This window comes from Echinops telfairi, unplaced genomic scaffold, assembly GCF_000313985.2.
Source record: "Echinops telfairi isolate 266 unplaced genomic scaffold, ASM31398v2 ScPeMD7_5;HRSCAF=22, whole genome shotgun sequence".
NCBI lineage: Eukaryota > Metazoa > Chordata > Mammalia > Afrosoricida > Tenrecidae > Echinops > Echinops telfairi.
In genome coordinates this window covers 17279916-17296166 of record NW_022103901.1, presented here as the reverse complement: position 1 = coordinate 17296166, position 16251 = coordinate 17279916, and the positions used below count along the sequence as shown (strand labels likewise).

The window sequence follows — 16251 nt, the reverse complement described above, 5'->3', positions numbered from 1 at the left end:
ATCGATCGGGTCCATAGTGACCCTCTGGGACAGGGAGAACAGCCCTGGTGAGTTTCTGAGGCGCGCTCTCTCTCTGGGAGTAGAAAGCCCTGTCTTTCTCCCTGAGAGCAGCTGGTGGCTTCGAACTGCTGACCTTCAGCCCAACGCTTCGCCCCTGCACCACCAGGGCTCTTCCATCCAAGGACAGGACGATGTTTTCTTTTAAGCGTTTCATGGATTTAACTCCTCGGTGTCGGTCCATTTGGAGTTGATTTTTACACGCTGAAGTATGGGAGAGAGCCACATTCTTCCTTTTGCATGTGAATAGCCACACTGTCCCAGCACCTTCTAGTGACAAGATATTTCTGCCCCTCCCCACTGAAGCAGCTTTGCATGCGTGCTCACTTGATTATATTTGCTTTATTACATGTCGTTTCATGATTCTAGTCTTGGATCCAGCTGTACATCTGTCTCGTGTTTTACACGTTTACAAAAGCAAGTCCCAGACATCAATATCTTCCTCCTAACTATGTCAACACACAGCTCATTATTTGTTCCAATTTTTCTCTTTTTGGTGTGAAATTTACATACACCTGAAACGTATAAAGATTAAGTGTATGATTCAGTGAGCTCTGGGCAAATGCACCCACCCGTTGAACACAAACCCCTTTGCCCATATGAAGTGTCACCAATGCCCCAGAAAGTCCCCCCCTGTGCTTTTGTAAATGTGCATTTATTTTGGACAAGTGCATGTGCCCATGTAACCACGACAACAAAAATACAGACCATTTCCATCTCTTCAGGATGTTACCTTGCATCCTGCTGCCGCCAACCCCACCCCAGCCCCACCACTGGTCCCCACCCAGACAGCCTCTGCCCTGTTTCTATCAGCAAAGATTATCGTTTTGTGTGTCATAGGACTTGCATATAAATGGACTCGTGTGATTTATACTATTTCGTTTCTTTTGCTCCAGGTCAGCATTTTAAGAAATACAGAATAGAGAAGAGTATGTGATAGAAGGGAGACAGACAGACAGGCAGAGCCAAACAGAGAGACACACGGAGAGAACATACATTCTTTTTTTTTTTTTTAAGTGTAGGCTGTAATACAAAATTAAAAAATGCAAAAGCTACCAATTCAAGAACTTCTCCTAGAGTAGGGTCCCTCTCTTTCCTGCCTCATCTCTGAAGGTTCGCTCCCCTCACTCCTCAGCCGCCCTGGTCTCCTACCAACCGCTCCCTGCTCAGGCTGGCCTTCAGGCTTTTGCAAATGGTAATCTTGCCTGGGGTCATTCTCCCCCACCTCATCTCATCCACCCCAAGTTAGAACTACCCATTCTTTGACACCCACTTGGTTGGCCCTTCCTCTCTCCTTCTCTGAACTGCACCTTGATTACTAGGTCTCTGTCTCCAAGAGCTAGCCACAGCGTCCAGTGGGACAAGGACCCAGTCTTGCTCACCTCACTTCTTTGCAGCCCAGCTCCTCAGCTGGGGGGACACATCATGGATATTCCCCACGATCAAGCATTGTTGTACAATTGCTGCCACCATCATTTTCTTTCTTTTTAAAAATCATTTTATTGGGGGCTCATACAACTCTTATTCCAATCCATCCATCCATCCATCCACCCATCCATCCATTGTACCAAGTACATGTGTACATATGTACACCATCATTTTCAAAAGTTTTTTTTCTTCTGAAACCCTTTGATATCAGCTCCCCTTGATTCCCTCCCCCAGAAGAACCCTTGTTATATTTATTATTTAGCCATAGCTTATAAACTGAGGCCTATCAGGAACATTATATTTGCCCCAAGTCATGTGCTCAGGAAGTAGTGGAGTTGGTCCTCAGACAAGGAGGCTGGTGGCCAGCAGGAAGAGAGTGGAGGTTGACTTAAAGATTCAGAAGCTAAGGTGGGTGCCCAGTTGGGGAGTAGGCAGGGTGGGGTGGGCAGGAGGGGATGTGACGCAGGAGACACCTTCCTGAGGAAAGTCTAAGTTAGACTTTTGGCGCAGCCTCCAGGTGAGCTCTGTGGACTCAAGTGTGACTGAGTGTGTGAGTGAGGGGGCACGGGCGTGTGAGTGACTGCATGTGTGTGACGTCTTCTAGGCAGGAACACCTCTTTTTCAGTGAAACCACCCACTGCTGTGACCGCCCACCAGGAACCAGTTGCCGCTGAGTCAGACCTCCCTCACCGGGACCCCACGCGTGCCCGTCAGAGTCGAGGTGTGTTCCACAAGCTTGTGGTGGCAAACCATTTGGAAGTAGGTCACCAGGCCTTTCTTCTGAGCTACTTCAGGGTGGCTCTGAACCACTGCCTTTTTGGTGAGCCGCCAAATGCTTCGCTTACTTGCATGACCCAGTGACCCACTCCTTAGCTGCCACCCTGGAGGAATCTGCCCAATTCGTGTCCAAGGTGGGAGGCCTGTTGGACCTCTTGGGAGTCAAATCTTGTCTGGCTAATTCCTACTTAAGCCCGAAAGGAGCCCTGGTGGTGTCGAGGTTAAGAAAGGCCAGTGGTTCCAACCTACCAGCCACTCCAGGGAAGGGAATGGAGGCAGCTTGCTTCTGCAAAGATGACAGGCTGGGAAATCCCGTGGGGCAGTTCCGCTCCGTCCTACAGTGGCTGTGAGTGAAAACCATTGGTGGTTTTCCTGAGGCCCAAGCTTAAGTGCCATCTCTCGTTTGGGGCCCTCTGTGAGATCCCTCTCTCCAGCCCTGTCTGGGCCAGTCTGTGCTGCCCCCATCACAGACAACACTCATTATCTCAACCAGTTATATCCCTCAGCAGACCCCACCCCCACCCCCACCCCTCCACCCGGGGGCTGGGAAACAAGGGCTGAGTCCGCTAAGCCCTGTCTCCTCTGCTTAAGGTCTGACACAAGGAGCTTGGACAAATGGATCCTGACTGACTGCCATTTGCCCTGTCCCAGGCCGAGGGCTCCCTCCAGGTATTTGCTCAAGCCTCGCCCTCCACCTACTTTTCCTCTGTGGACCTCCCCACTGGCCCCTGGAGGTATCAGCCAGAGATAACCACCCCCCACCGCCCGGCTCCCCTAGCCCACCTCTGCCTCCCCACCCCGCAAAACTGAGTCTATGTGTTACTCGCTTGGGGTCTGTGGCTCTCACCCACCTGGTCGTTAGGTCTCTAGGGGCAGGGACAGTGCCTGTTGGTCAGCACCTGTCACAGGTCAGGCTCCCAGGAGGCCGGAGAAGAGGGCATGTGTGAATGAATAAATGAATGAGGCTATAAGCTGTCAGCAGAACTAAAGCTAACCCTTACCCCCAGAGGTTCACCCCACCCCCACCCCCCAAGGGCACCTGATCCCACTGGGCTCTCTGTCTCAACAGAATTTGCCTCCTCCCCCTCAGACTGAGAGCTTCAGGAAAAGGTCACATCCACTCTATGGGTGCCCAGCACTGCCCAGGCTGCGTCTGCCCATCTCAGTGTGTGGATTAAATGAGTGAATATGTGCCGTGCGTTAGACCAGGGTCTGACAGATTGGTGCTGTTAGGTGCCATTGTGTTGATTGGTTCTGACTCATAACGACCTTACCCCCAGAGAACGGAACACTGCCCGGCCCTGCGCCATCCTCACCATGGTTCCTACACTTAAGTTCATTGATGCCATCACTGCTGTCCGTCCATCTCCTTAAGGGCCCTCCTCTTTTCCGCTGCCCCTCTGCTTTACTGAGCATGATGTCCTTCTCCAGGGACTGGTCTCTCCTGACAACATGGCCAAAGTATGTGAGCCGAAGTGTCATCATCCTTGCCTCAAAGGAGCACCCTGGTCATACTTCTTCAAAGACAGACTGGTTTGTCCTTTGGGCGGTCCATGGGACTTTCAGTACTCTTCTCCCCGCAATGCAGATACATCGATTCTTCCTCAGTCTGCCTTATTCAATGCCCAACTTTCACATGTGGATGAGGCAATGGAAAATACCGTGGTTCGGGTCAAGTATATCTTAGTCCTCTAAGTAACATCCTTGCTTTTCAAAACCCTAAAGAGATCATGTGCAGCAGATATACCTAATGCAACACATCTTTTGATCTTGACTGCTGCTTCCATGAGCATTGATTGTGGATCTAAGCAAGGCAAAATCCTTGACAGCTTCAATCTTTTCTCCGTTTATCGCGATGTTATCTATTGGCCTAGTTGCGAGGATTTTGGTCTTCTTTATATTGAGTTGTAATCCATACTGAACACTGCAATGTTCATCAGCAAGTGCTTCAAGGCCTCCTCACTTTCAGCAAGCAGGGTTGTGTTATCTGCATATCACAGATCTTGATGCCACATTCTTCATATAATCCAAATTCTCTGATGATTTGATGATTTGCTCAGTATATGGATTGACTAAGTATGGTGAGCCATTACAACCCTATTGCACACCTTTCCTGATTTGAAACCATACAGTATGCCCTTGTTCCATGTACAAGTTCTGCATGAGCACAACAGTGGTCTGTAATTCCCATTCTTTTCAAGGTTATCCATAGTTTGTTATGATCCACACAGTCAAATGCCTTTGCAATAAAATACAAGTAAACATCTTTTTTTTTCTTCTTCTGGTATTCTCTGCTTTGAACCAACATCCATCTGGGCTCAGCAATAATATTCCTTGTTCGACGTCCTCTTCTGGATCAGGCCTGACTCTGGCAGTTCCCTGTTAATGTACTGCTGCCGTCTTTGTTGGACAATCTTCAGCAAAATATAGCTTGCATGCAACATCAATAAAATGATTCTATAATTTGAGCCATCTGTTGGGTCACCTTCTATGGAATGGTTTCAGATATGAAGATCTCTTCCAGTCAATTGGCCAAGCAGCTGCCTTCCAAATTTCTTGGAAATTTCATTAATTGCTGGAACCCTGTTTTTGGTCCATGCCTTCAGTGCAGCCTGGATTTTTTTCCTTCAAAGCCATTGGTTCTTGCTTATAAACTACCTCCTGAAATAGTAAAATGTCGACGGAAAAGAATGGGAATTACTGTGGTGGCTTGTGTGTTGACAGATTGTACTAGCTGTTAACTACAAGGTTGTCAAGGAACCCTGGCGATGGGTGCAGGACCTTGGCAGAAGCTTACTGGAAGATGGGAGATTTCAGTTTACCAGCTGCTGTGTGGGAGGGCGATGAGGCAGCTTCCTCTGGGAACGCTGCCAGCTAGGAAACCCTATGGAGCAATTGTTCTACCTGGTCCTCTAGGGTCCTGGAGAGTTGGGATTGACCGTGAAGTGGCCGCTAGAACTGCAGGGGGCGGTGGCGACAGTGCTAGCACTTGCTGGCTGGCCTCCCAGTTTGGCCCGCAAGCAAATCGCCGAGGCTCGGGGCGGGGCCTACATGCAAATCAGCGGGGCCCGGGGCGGGGCGCTCCGCGCCCAGGAAAGCCCCGCGCGGCTCAGAAGAAGGCTGGGGCGCAAGGGGTCCCCCCACTTTCCGCTCGCGGCGCACGAACGGCTAATGGACGTAGAGCTCAGAGGTAGGACCCACGGGCAGGGGCGGCTCGGGGGTCAGCGCTGGTACGCAGCGCGCGTTTGGGAAGGGCTCGCTCCGCCGGGGGCGCGGGGACCCGGGGAGCGCCCCGACACGCGCCGGGGGGCTACTGGGAGCCGGGGAGGGCTTGCCTGTGGGTGCTCAGACACCCTGCACATCCGCCAAACTGGTGCTGTCCCCGAGACGCCGTGGAGAGGGGAACTCGGGGGCTTTGGGGACGTCGCGAGTTTGGAGACAGGCAAGTGTCGGGCCGGCCGCGGAGTCCACTTCTCGTGGCGCGGGGGTGGGGGCGAGAAATCGCCCCGCCCGGGGCAGGACGTGGGTGCGGGCCGGCAGAGCAAGGTTTGGGAGTGTTCCGACCGCCTTGGAGTTCAGATCCGAGGGAGCCAGGCCCTCTCTGCCCTCCTCCCAAGACTGGGTGGCCTCCAAAGTAGCGCTCATTTCCTGGGAGCTGCTTTTGCGGGAGGGGCTCCTGTGGCTTAGTGGTTACGCGTTGGGCTGCTAACCCGAAGGTTCAAAGTTCGAAACCAGCAGCGGGAGAAAGACGGGGCTTTCTACGCCGATAAAGAGTTACAGTCTCAGAAACCCACAGGGGTCGGAAACGCGCAGGGACTGTCCTTCACTGACCTGTGTTTGTATGAATAGTGGAAATACTCCTGAGCTCAATCTCACACCTAGCTCTAGGTATTATGAGGTGTATCCTGGCCATCCTGCCAAGGTCAAGTAACTTTCCCAAAGTGGCACCCCTCTTCGTTGGAGCAGGATCCAAACACGGGCAGTCTGACGCTAGCACTCACTGCTCTGTGTGTGAACTGCCCTGCTCACAGGATTCTTGCAGGTTACTTACTGGGCTGCTAACTGCAAGGTCAGCGGTTCAACATCACTTCCTGCTTCTTGGGAGAAAGATGGGAATTTCTACTCCTGTAAGGTACAGTACAGTCTTGGAAACCCACAGGGGCAGTTCGACCCTGTCCTATAGGGTCACTATGAGTGGGCAGTGAGAGCTATTAGTATTTATTTTAAAACAAAAATATGGATTTTTTTCACCCCCTCCCCACTCACGGGTGCCACTGTCCTCAAGGAGTTGTTGCTCCCTGAGGAGATGGGGGATTGATGAGGAGGGTGCAGGGCAGTGAGTAAGTCTTCCCTGAGTGTGACCCCAGGGCCTGCCTCAGAAGTGGGGTGGTCATGCACTGAAGGCTGGAGGAATGAGAGGGTGGGGGATGCTGAGCTTAGTGGGCAGGAGAAGGCAGAGGGGTGGGTTGGGCAGTCTCTGAAAGACCTACGGGCCTTGCTGAAGATCCTGGATTTCATTCTCTAAGCTGATGTGTTTTCCTCGGGCCTAAGCCAGTGGGTTAAGTGTTGGTTTTGCAATGCTACAAAGTGTTGGTTCTTAATGCTAATGGCAAGGTCAGCAGTTCAAACCCACCTGGCACTCTGCAGGAGAAATATGAGGTCCAGCCAAAATGTACAGCCTTGGAAACCCTAAGGAGCAGCTCTGCTCTGTCCTATAGGGTGGCAATGAAATGGGAGTCAAATGGATGCAGAAGAGTCACGAGGGAAATCCCTGGGGCCCTGCCCTCTTCCTCTGTAGCCAAGTTTGCAGGGAGGCTATGGGAACCAGTAGGGATCAGAGCTGTTAGTGAGTGTTCCCCCCTTACGGGCAGGTCTGGGGTGACCTGACAATTTCCGCATTTCGGATGGTGACTCAGTGATGGATGTATTTTGTGCAGCTCCATATCAGGGCTGCAGAAAGCCTAGCTCTCCCTACCCGGCTCCCACCCCTACCCCGGCAGCACAACTCTCTTGCTCAACTTTAGAAAGGAGCATCAAGGCAGGAAAACCCTTTCCCAATCCCCGCTTGGAGAGAGTGAGGGGTTAGGATCTCTGGAGCTGGGACCTAGAAGCTCTCCTTGGGCCTCTGCTATCTCTTATTTGCAAAACTTTGTCTTTGGCCTCATGTTTTATAAGATACGGAGCACAGTCCCTAACACACACAGATGTTAGACTATTCTTTCTGCTCAGGTTCCAATGTTGGTTTTGCTACTGACTGGCATGTGGCCTGAGGCAAATCCTGAGCTTCTCTGGACCTCAGTCTCACCCGCTGGGAAATAGGAATCATTGTCCCTTTGCTCACACTCGGCTATCGAGTTGACGGTGACTTATGGAGATGTCATAGGACAGGGTAGAACTGCCCCTGTGAGCTTCTGAGACTGTCATTCTTTTGGGGAGTAGAAAGGCCCATCGTTTCCTGTGTAGTGGACAGTGGTTTTGAACTGCTGACCTTGTAGTTGGCAACCCGATGGATGACTACCACCAGGGCCCCTGAGGAATAATTATAGGGACCGCTTTATAGGGTTTTGAAACAACGGCCAGTTAGTTGTCCATTGGGTGGGTTCTGATGCCTGGCCAACCCCATGTGTGTCAACAGGACTGTGTCCCCTAGGATTGTCAATGGAGCCTAGGACTGTTAGGAGCCTCTGGAATATGAAGGGCTCAAACCTCCAGTGTTTTGGTTAGCAGCCGAGCATCTTAACCATTTGCACCACGAGGTGGTGGTGGTGATTAGGTGCCATCGAGTCCGTGCTAACTCATTGCAACCATGTGTATGCACAATAGACCCTAACCTTACCCCACCCTGCGCCAACCTCACAATCATCGATATGGTCAAGTCGATTGTATCTGGTGCATCTTCCTCTTTCTTGCTGGGGCCAGGATGGCATGAGTACCTGTTTCTCCAGCAGACCCAGCAGTATGTGGGGAGTCAGCACAAAGTGTTTGATACATGGGTACTTATTGATGCTGCCATGAAACTCCATTGGATGGGCTTCCCTCTTCCCATTTTTCAGGTGGGGAAGCTGAGGCCCAGAGTGGTGTGCAGCGACCGTGCCTAAGGTCCCGCATCTGGGAACCGAGGGACGGGTATGAGCCCACTTTCCTTCCCGGCTTGAGTTCCTTCTCTCTGGGTCGGTTTCTTGGAGTGATCCAGAAGGGTCCATGGTTCCCAGCAGTCCGTGGGTGGGCAGAGTGGAGACATGGCTGGCCACATGTGGCAGGCTTCCCTTGGCAGGGCTGGACTTGCTCCTGCCAGGGGGTGGGGGTGGGGGTGTGGGAGAGCACCATGGCAGGGGTTTTGAGGGGGCTGCAGATCCCAGGGATCCAACATCTGGTTCCCCGAGCAGAGAGAAGGCCCCAGGCTTAGAGAGAGAGCGAGCCCCACCTCCCACCTAGGCTTGCTGGTTTCTAAGTCTGGGACCTAGTGGACCTTGGTGGACGTCGGTTTGCTTCTGTGAAGAATCGGGGTATCTAAGGGTGGCTTCATGAGGTCATTTTTTTAAAAAAATCATTTTATTGGGAGCTCGTACAACTCTTATCACAATTCATCCATCCATCCATGGTGTCAAGCACATTTGTACATTTGTTGCCTTCATCGTTCTCAAAACATTTTCTTTCTACTTGAGCCCTTGGTATCAGCTCCTCATTTTCCCCCTCCCTCTCCCAGAGGTCATTTTTACAGACGCCTTGTCCGTGGGGAAAAGGAGCCCAGGTAGAGTGGGTCTGCATTGGGCTTTGATCTGCAGAGTCAGAAGTTCAAAACCACCAGCCCCTTCGAGGGAGTCTCCTGCCAGGGGGTGTTGAGTTGCGGAGAAGTGGGGTGGGCTGAGCCCAGGAAGCTTCTCCAAGGAGGCCCTGGGGATCTGAATATAGTCCACCCTGAGACCCCGCTCCCAAGCCCTGCTGGAGCTTCCCCTGCTGCTCGGAGAGCACTTTCTGTCTCTAGGTGGACATCCTTTTCCTTCCAAGAAGTGGCGAGCCTCTGAAGTTTCAGGTCTGGCCTCCACTGACTCATTCTTGCTTCCGCACAATCACCCCTCCCCTTCCCCTCCAGTGCTTCCTCACTGTCTAGTGTTGCTTAACAGACCAAGGGTCTTTGCAGCTGGGCCCACATCTGAGTCCTGCAGAGAGGGAGGAAGTAGGTCTTGGGGAGGGGAAGGGGTGGTGCTGACAGTTTGGAAGAGGAGAAGTCCAAGCAGCTTACAGGGCCAGGAACAAGTGCTGTGTTGTGTTGTCTTGTCTTACCTTGGGAGCCCCGGGCTCGAGGCTTACACTCAGCAGTGTGCCAGCCCACAGTCCCTGGGGCACCTCCCAGCAGCCAGGGCTGCCGTGCACCTGACCCTCCAGTCGGGGAGAGTGGGGAGTCTTGGGAGGTGACTTTTGAGCTGAAGCCTAAAGTCACAAGCTTGTGGGGTGGACGGGAGAAGAGCGGCCCAGGTGAGGGGAGAGCCAGTGCAGAGGGCCAGAACTGGGAACAAGCGTGGTGTGCATGTGACCTGCAGCCAGTGCGGTTGGACAGGGTTCAGTGAGGAGCACACAGCAGGGGGTATATGGGAGCCGGATGCCGACACCATCTCATTGGCCCATCTAATGCTCCCATGAGGTAGGAGTCACTCTTATCCAGGTTTTATGTATGAAGAACGGGAAGCACAGGGAGGTCCTGGGTCACACAAGTGAAAGTGATCGCATGCAGCTCCAAACTTGGCACCTTTGGAGTCCCCAGCTGGGCCCACTGTGGACAGCTACTGCCCTGAATACACATCAAAGGAGCTTCACCATGTGCCGGGGACTATGCTTACATGCCCAATGGCTCACCTCCAGCTCTGAGATGCCTTCTCTCCCTGCTTGTGCGCACATCACCCCCTGCCAGCCATCTTCCCAGCAACCTGGTGAATGTGGCCAGGCTTGGTTCTTCCAAACCCATTTTATTGATGAACCCAATGGTGGCAGAGTGAGGAAGGAGGAGGAATGAGTTTTCATGGAAGTGCAATTCCATGCCAGCGGATGCCCATGCATTTCACTGAGCAAGAAAGTAGACACGGGCAGAGGCTTGCCTGGGTGGCACAGCTTTTGAGTGACAGACTCCAGATTCAAACTCAGGGCCGCTGACCAGGAAGCCCAGGGACTAGGGTTTAAAGAGCATGGTCCCAGAGCACCATCTTGGAGGCCTGAGGTTCTTCTGGAAGCAGCGAGAAGGGTCTTGCTTTTTCAAAAGAGGAAAGGAAACTTCTCCGGAAGACAGACACATCCTGGCTGGGCTGGGCGCTTCGCCAAGTCCTCACAGCCACAACATCCCAATCAGTACCCGCCCCCTCCAGAAACCACAGCTCCACCGCTGGGCTTCTCTGGTGGGGGGAATATCCTCTCTGACCTTTAGTCAAATGAGCTTTGTAGGAGTGTCCACTTTCTGGTAGCAGTCACCTGTGATGCTGAGAGATGGGTCTGCAACCCCAGCCCAGTCTTTCTCTCTCTCTGCAATACTGCATCGCCTCGGTCCTATTGCTCCCTCTTCCTGACCCAGGCAATAGCAAGTGTGTCTGGCTCTGGGCATGATCCAAACGAGCTAACGTCCCACCTTGAGTCCATTGCCTCTCTCAGGACTGCTGCCCTGCCAGAGAGGAGGGAGACAATCACCTCCTCTGATCTGGAGCCTGCACCTGCACTGATACAACCTGAATTTTTTTTTTTTGTAGAAACCACATCCCAGGTGGGCCCTTCCTGAACTTACCAGCTAAAACCTCTCTTTCACATCATTGGCTGTTAATCCAAGTTTCTGAAATTCCTTGTTCGGGGCTATTCTTTTCCTTTTCCCGTCTATTCAGGAAATGATGGGTATTGTGTGTTTTTGTTTTTGTTCTCATATAGTATGGCTTATTGTCATTTTTCAATGCTAAAGTAATGTGTAAGGAGCCTGGTGGCATTGCCAGGTAAGCACTGTCTGCAAACCACAAGCACCTCTGTGGGAGAAACAGGAGGCTGCCTGCCCCCGTAAAGATTTGCAGTCGTGGAACCCTTATGTAGGATTGCTGTGAATCAAAATAGACGGGAGAGCAGGGGGGTTGATTCAGGGGTTTTAAAAAATATCTTGTAATTTCTCTTTGACCCTAAGAGTTATTTAAAAATATCACATGCTGTAAAAATTTTTTTTGAAGCTGATGCAATTGTCAAATGTTATCTTCGTATTTATTTCTAAAGTCAGTGCGTGTGACTCTTAATGCTTTCAATGATGGAGAATTTATTGCCCTTTTCTTAGTAGCATTATTGGGTCATTTTAAAAGAACATTGCTCTTGAATATGTACTTAGCGACCCCGTGCACACCAGACTGAAACACCGACCCCGTGCACACCAGACTGAAACACCGCCTGGTTCTGCACCGTCCTCCCGATGGTTTCTTATGCCCATTGTTGCAGCCATGGTGTCCGTCCATCTCGTGGAAGGCCTTCCTCTTTTTTGCTGCCCCTCCACTCTACCAAGCACAATGTCCTTCTCCAGGGACTGGTCACTCCTGATCTGTTCAAAGTAGGTACCTTGCTTCTAAGGAGCACTCTGGACTTTCCATTTCATTTTTGACAACTTCCAATTTTCCTAGATTCATACTTGGCACATTCCAGGTTCTGATCAGCAGGAGATTTTCGCAGCTCTTTCTCCTTACCTTGCGTTGTGCCCCAGCAGCAAATGGAGGTCTTGAAGGCTCCCCACTGAGCAAGCAGCTCCTCCTCAGTCACATTTGGAACGACCTCCCGCCCCATCTCCAACAACGTTCTACTTCCATTCATCAGGCCTTCAGTATCTGACGCAGGAAAAAGATAAGGCTTTCTCTTCCCATAAAGATACGCACTCTCAGAAACCCACAGGGGCAGGCCTCCCCTGCCCTACATGGTCATTATGAAGCAAAACTGACTTCCTGGCAGTGAGTTTAAGTTATCTTATTTTATTCAACCCTAAATGGAAGACTTCTTTTGGACCCAGTCTGACAGCCAGCTAGGTGTTTCAAACAAACAAACAGAAATAATTGCACTTGCATTTTGGTCTCGGCTGTGCCACCTGCTTGTTCAGTAGCTGTGGGCAAGTCATTCTTTGGTGTTTGGGTCTCAACTTCCACCTCCGGAAAATGGACCCTGGCCTGCCTTACTTTTCTCTCAGGGTTCTCATGAAAATCAGTAGGATAGTAAATATGCAAGGTCTTGCACACTCCCCGGCAAACACACTAGCTGTGAAAAGGAACTGGCTGTGTCCCAGAAGACGAGGAAAGAGCCATGGAGGGACGAAGGTGGTGAAGAAGCTGGTTTGACAGCTGTCTGCTGCCTGCCCCTCCTTTGGGAATAAGACACAACCGACCAGGCACAGGGCCTGCCCTGAGAAGCTGTCAGTGAAACAAGAGGGAAGTGCCAGGTGCCGTTGACTAGGAAGGAAGAGGAAAGGATGTTGGGACAGAGGCACAGGCAGCGCTGTGGGTAGAGTTTGGAAAGGAGCAGGGTCTGGCCAGCCGTGTCACGAGGGGCAGCCAGAGGCAGGGTGACGTTGGAGGGGACGCTGTGAGGCAGAAGGCCTTTAAGGAAACAGCCCACACAGAAGGTGGGAGAGAGCTGGGTTTGGAAAGGCAGGGCTTTATGCCTTCCCACCCCCAGCCCCACCCCCAGGACAACTCCTGCTCTTACTGACGACTTGATGCTGCCCAGCCCCACAAGAGCAGGTGATGGGGGCATCGCCAGCCCAGCTCCGTTCTCATCTCTCTAGGCACCTACACCCCAGAGGTCGTGAGGGACGGGAGGAGTGAAGGTGTGGAAAGGGCAGACTTTCACTTCCAGTTTGAGGGCGTTACTTCTTGAGCTAGAGGTGGGGTCTCATCTATTGCCCTGTTCCTCCCTTTGGGACCTCCAGGTGGTTCTTCCCCTGCCCTCCACACCCACCTCCCCCTAAGAAGATGCCAGCTGGTGACCGAAAGCCAAACTGGGCCCCACGTGGGGGCTTTTAAGGCCACAGGGAGCTTTTTGATGCATAGGGAAATGTAGATTTCTGGTTTCTTCTCACTTGACAACAAGCAACAAGAGTGGAGTGGTGGCTGTCCCTCTAGCCCGCGGCCTGTACTTCCACTTGTCCCTTCCCCCTTCACTTCCGTCATGTGTCCTCTTAGTTGATCTTAGATTCCAGTGTGTCTCCTCCTGGATAGTGGAGGTTAGCTGTGAGCTGGAGACGAGGGGAGCCAGAGATGCCATCAGGGTGGACTGATGGACCTGTGGGCCCCTGCTGGTCTTGGGAACTGGTCATTCTGAAGGTCTTTGCTGACAACTCCCAGATTTCCCACTTGCCTTTTCCCTTCTCTCTCCACCATTATTTTTACTTAAACACTTAAAAAAATTATTGACATGTAGCCCATGAGGGAGCATCAAAGAAATTTGTGGGTGAATGCAATTTAAAAATAAGGACTTTTTTCCATGAACTTTTTTAGAGCCCTGTTGTCAGAGTTCAAAACCACCAACTGCTCCTTGGGAGAGAAATGGGACTTTCACTTCCTGTAAAGCGTTACTGTCTCGGAAACTCACAGGGGCCATTCTGTGAGTCACCATCAACTCGATGGCAGTGAGTTTGGGTTTTTCTTGGTTTTGCCAGAGAGTGCACCGGCAAGTGTACAGCCGCGTGAATTTTCACATGTGTGTTCCCCAGTCATGAAGCCAAACAGCACCCACGCCCCCAGGCCTACCTCTGACCCCAGGGGAACTCTGCTCACACCCAGGCTGGCCTTCCTCACTCTGTGTTGGGTCTTTGCCTCCTTGCGACTGCCCAGCAAGGCAAGAGGTCCCATAGAACCCTGTGAAATGCACCATTGCACAGATGAGAAGAGTGAGGCCCAGACAGGTTGCCCAGCCAGTCAAGGTGGGGCCCAGAGTGACCTTCCATGCGCCGGTGCTCTGGGGTTGGTACCCACAGGGTGGTCGGCTCTGTGACCCTGCCCATGCCAGGAACCAGAGGGGTGGGAAGGAAACCGCCTCTCCTTAGCCCATGTTTGTCTGTAAACAGAACAGGGAACCCTGATATCATACAAGGGCAAAGTCTGGTCATTTGTGATCAGTGAGTCGTGTTATTTCCCACAGGCTAAGGTACTTTCTGGGCCTGGGCCAACATCCAGGTGTGACCATGGCTCTCTGCCACTTCCTGGGCTCCCCTCCATGCAGGCGACATGTTTGCCCTGGAATTGCTCGGAGGAATGAGCAGCGAGGTGTCTGAAAGGAGCGGGCTGTTTAGAGGGCTGCACTGTAGATGCCACGGCCATGGCTGGTTCAAATCCTCGTCCTGCCACTTACTCTCCATAGGCAGGTTCCAGAGCCTCTCTTTGAGCCTCACAAGCCGGTGATCTTTTAGAAAGACCCCTGTCTTTGGGATGGAGCCAGACTTTCTCCCCACACCTGGTGGATGGCTTGGCTACCAGGCCCCTTCTGACCTCTTTGCCCTCACCCTCCACCCTGGGTGCGTCACCCCGGGCAACGGGCTATTTTGTGGCTGGGGCCTCCTCCTCCTCCTCTTCCAGCAGTGAAGGCCAAGGCCTACGGTCAATCTTGACTCACATCCTTCCTCGCTTTCTCTTACCTCCTCTGTCACGTCCTTCTGTCAGCTCCAGCCCACTCCAACCCTGGTCTTGGTCTGCTCCCATGTGCGTGGTCCTGTGGTTAGTTCTAGCTTCTGCCTTTGACCCCAAGGCCACCCATCAGACCACCACCAGAGAACTCTAAAACGTCTGGTTATGCCACTTCTCAGAACCTCCCAGTGACTTCCTGTCTCACTCTTGTTAGAAGGAGGAGGAGTGGAATGAATGAGTGAATAAATGACCTGGCTTACTGCCATAGTAGATGCTCAGATAACACCTGCAATACGAATCCAGAGGGCAGGGCAGGTGGGCAGGCAGGTGTGTGTGTGAAGCCTGAAGCACACAGTAAGTGTGCAGGGAGCCTGGGACTCTGAGGGTTGAGGCTTTTGACTCAGCTGCCACCCCCATGTCTCCTGCCCTGGCTGGGGAGGGAGGCGGGGAGCCATGTAGGGGGAATGAGGGGTGGGGTGGAGCGTTGACCCGGCTGCCTCCCAGGCCCGGGTGGGGCTGCTGACGCGGTGGCAGGTTCTGGGAAGGCCAGGCACAGTTCTGGGAAGGCTGCTGCCCCGGGAGAAATGCGGCCCTGGCTCCCTGCCAGACCGCCAAGCTGTCCCCAGGAAGCTCCGGGCCAGCTCAGGACCAGAGTTCCAGTAGTCAGCGAGCCACTCAGCCCCTCCCTTCTGTCCCTGGCTTCCTGTCCTTGTGTTACTTGTCACAGAGTTGGCTGCATCCTGTCTACAAATCAGGCCAGTCTGCTTCCTGCGAACGGGCTTACCGCCAGGAGCAAGGAGGAGTGAGCAGGTGGCCTGCTCACCCCACTTGGCTGAGACACCTCCCATTCACAGTCCTCCTGTGAGAAACTTGAGCGTGAGTCCTGGTATTTCCCACAGGCTGCGGTACTTTCTGGGCCTTTCCATGCTCTTCCCGATGCAGGCTTCCACTCTCAGGTTCCAACCCCCAGCCCTTGACCTTGGCACTTGTCCTCTCTGGGACTTTATTTTCCTCTGTTGGGTGAAAACTCCATCACGAAAGAGCAAGATTAAGGCGGCCCCTGTCCTGCCTTCAGTGAGATCTGGTGGTATAGTGGTTATGCATTGGGCTGCGATCCTCATGGCCAGCAGTTTGAAACCACCAGCAGCTCCAGTGGAGAAAGACTGGACTTTCTACTCCGGTCAACAGTTACCATTTCTGCAGCCCACAGGGCCTTCCTGGGAGTCAGCATTGACTCGTTAGCAGTGAGTTTTGTTTTTGAAGACCGCAGAAGGATTTCCATGTTTTTCACTTCATGGTGCAACACACTAATGCTAATGATTATATATATAATAACCGTTCTCTCTCATTACATTCAAATGATTGGTGAATCCAG

The 16251-nt window shown here is 52.3% G+C and overlaps 1 protein-coding gene across 1 annotated transcript in view; it reads left to right on the top strand.

The window, feature by feature from the left end:
• The first annotated feature begins 5371 nt into the window (after window positions 1-5371).
• Window positions 5372-16251, top strand: part of IL4R (interleukin 4 receptor) — a 36967-nt gene continuing 26087 nt past the window's right edge. The window contains exon 1 of the mRNA XM_004706049.2: window positions 5372-5452. The gene's annotated coding sequence lies outside the window, so the exon portion shown is untranslated. The remainder of the gene's footprint in view (window positions 5453-16251) is intronic.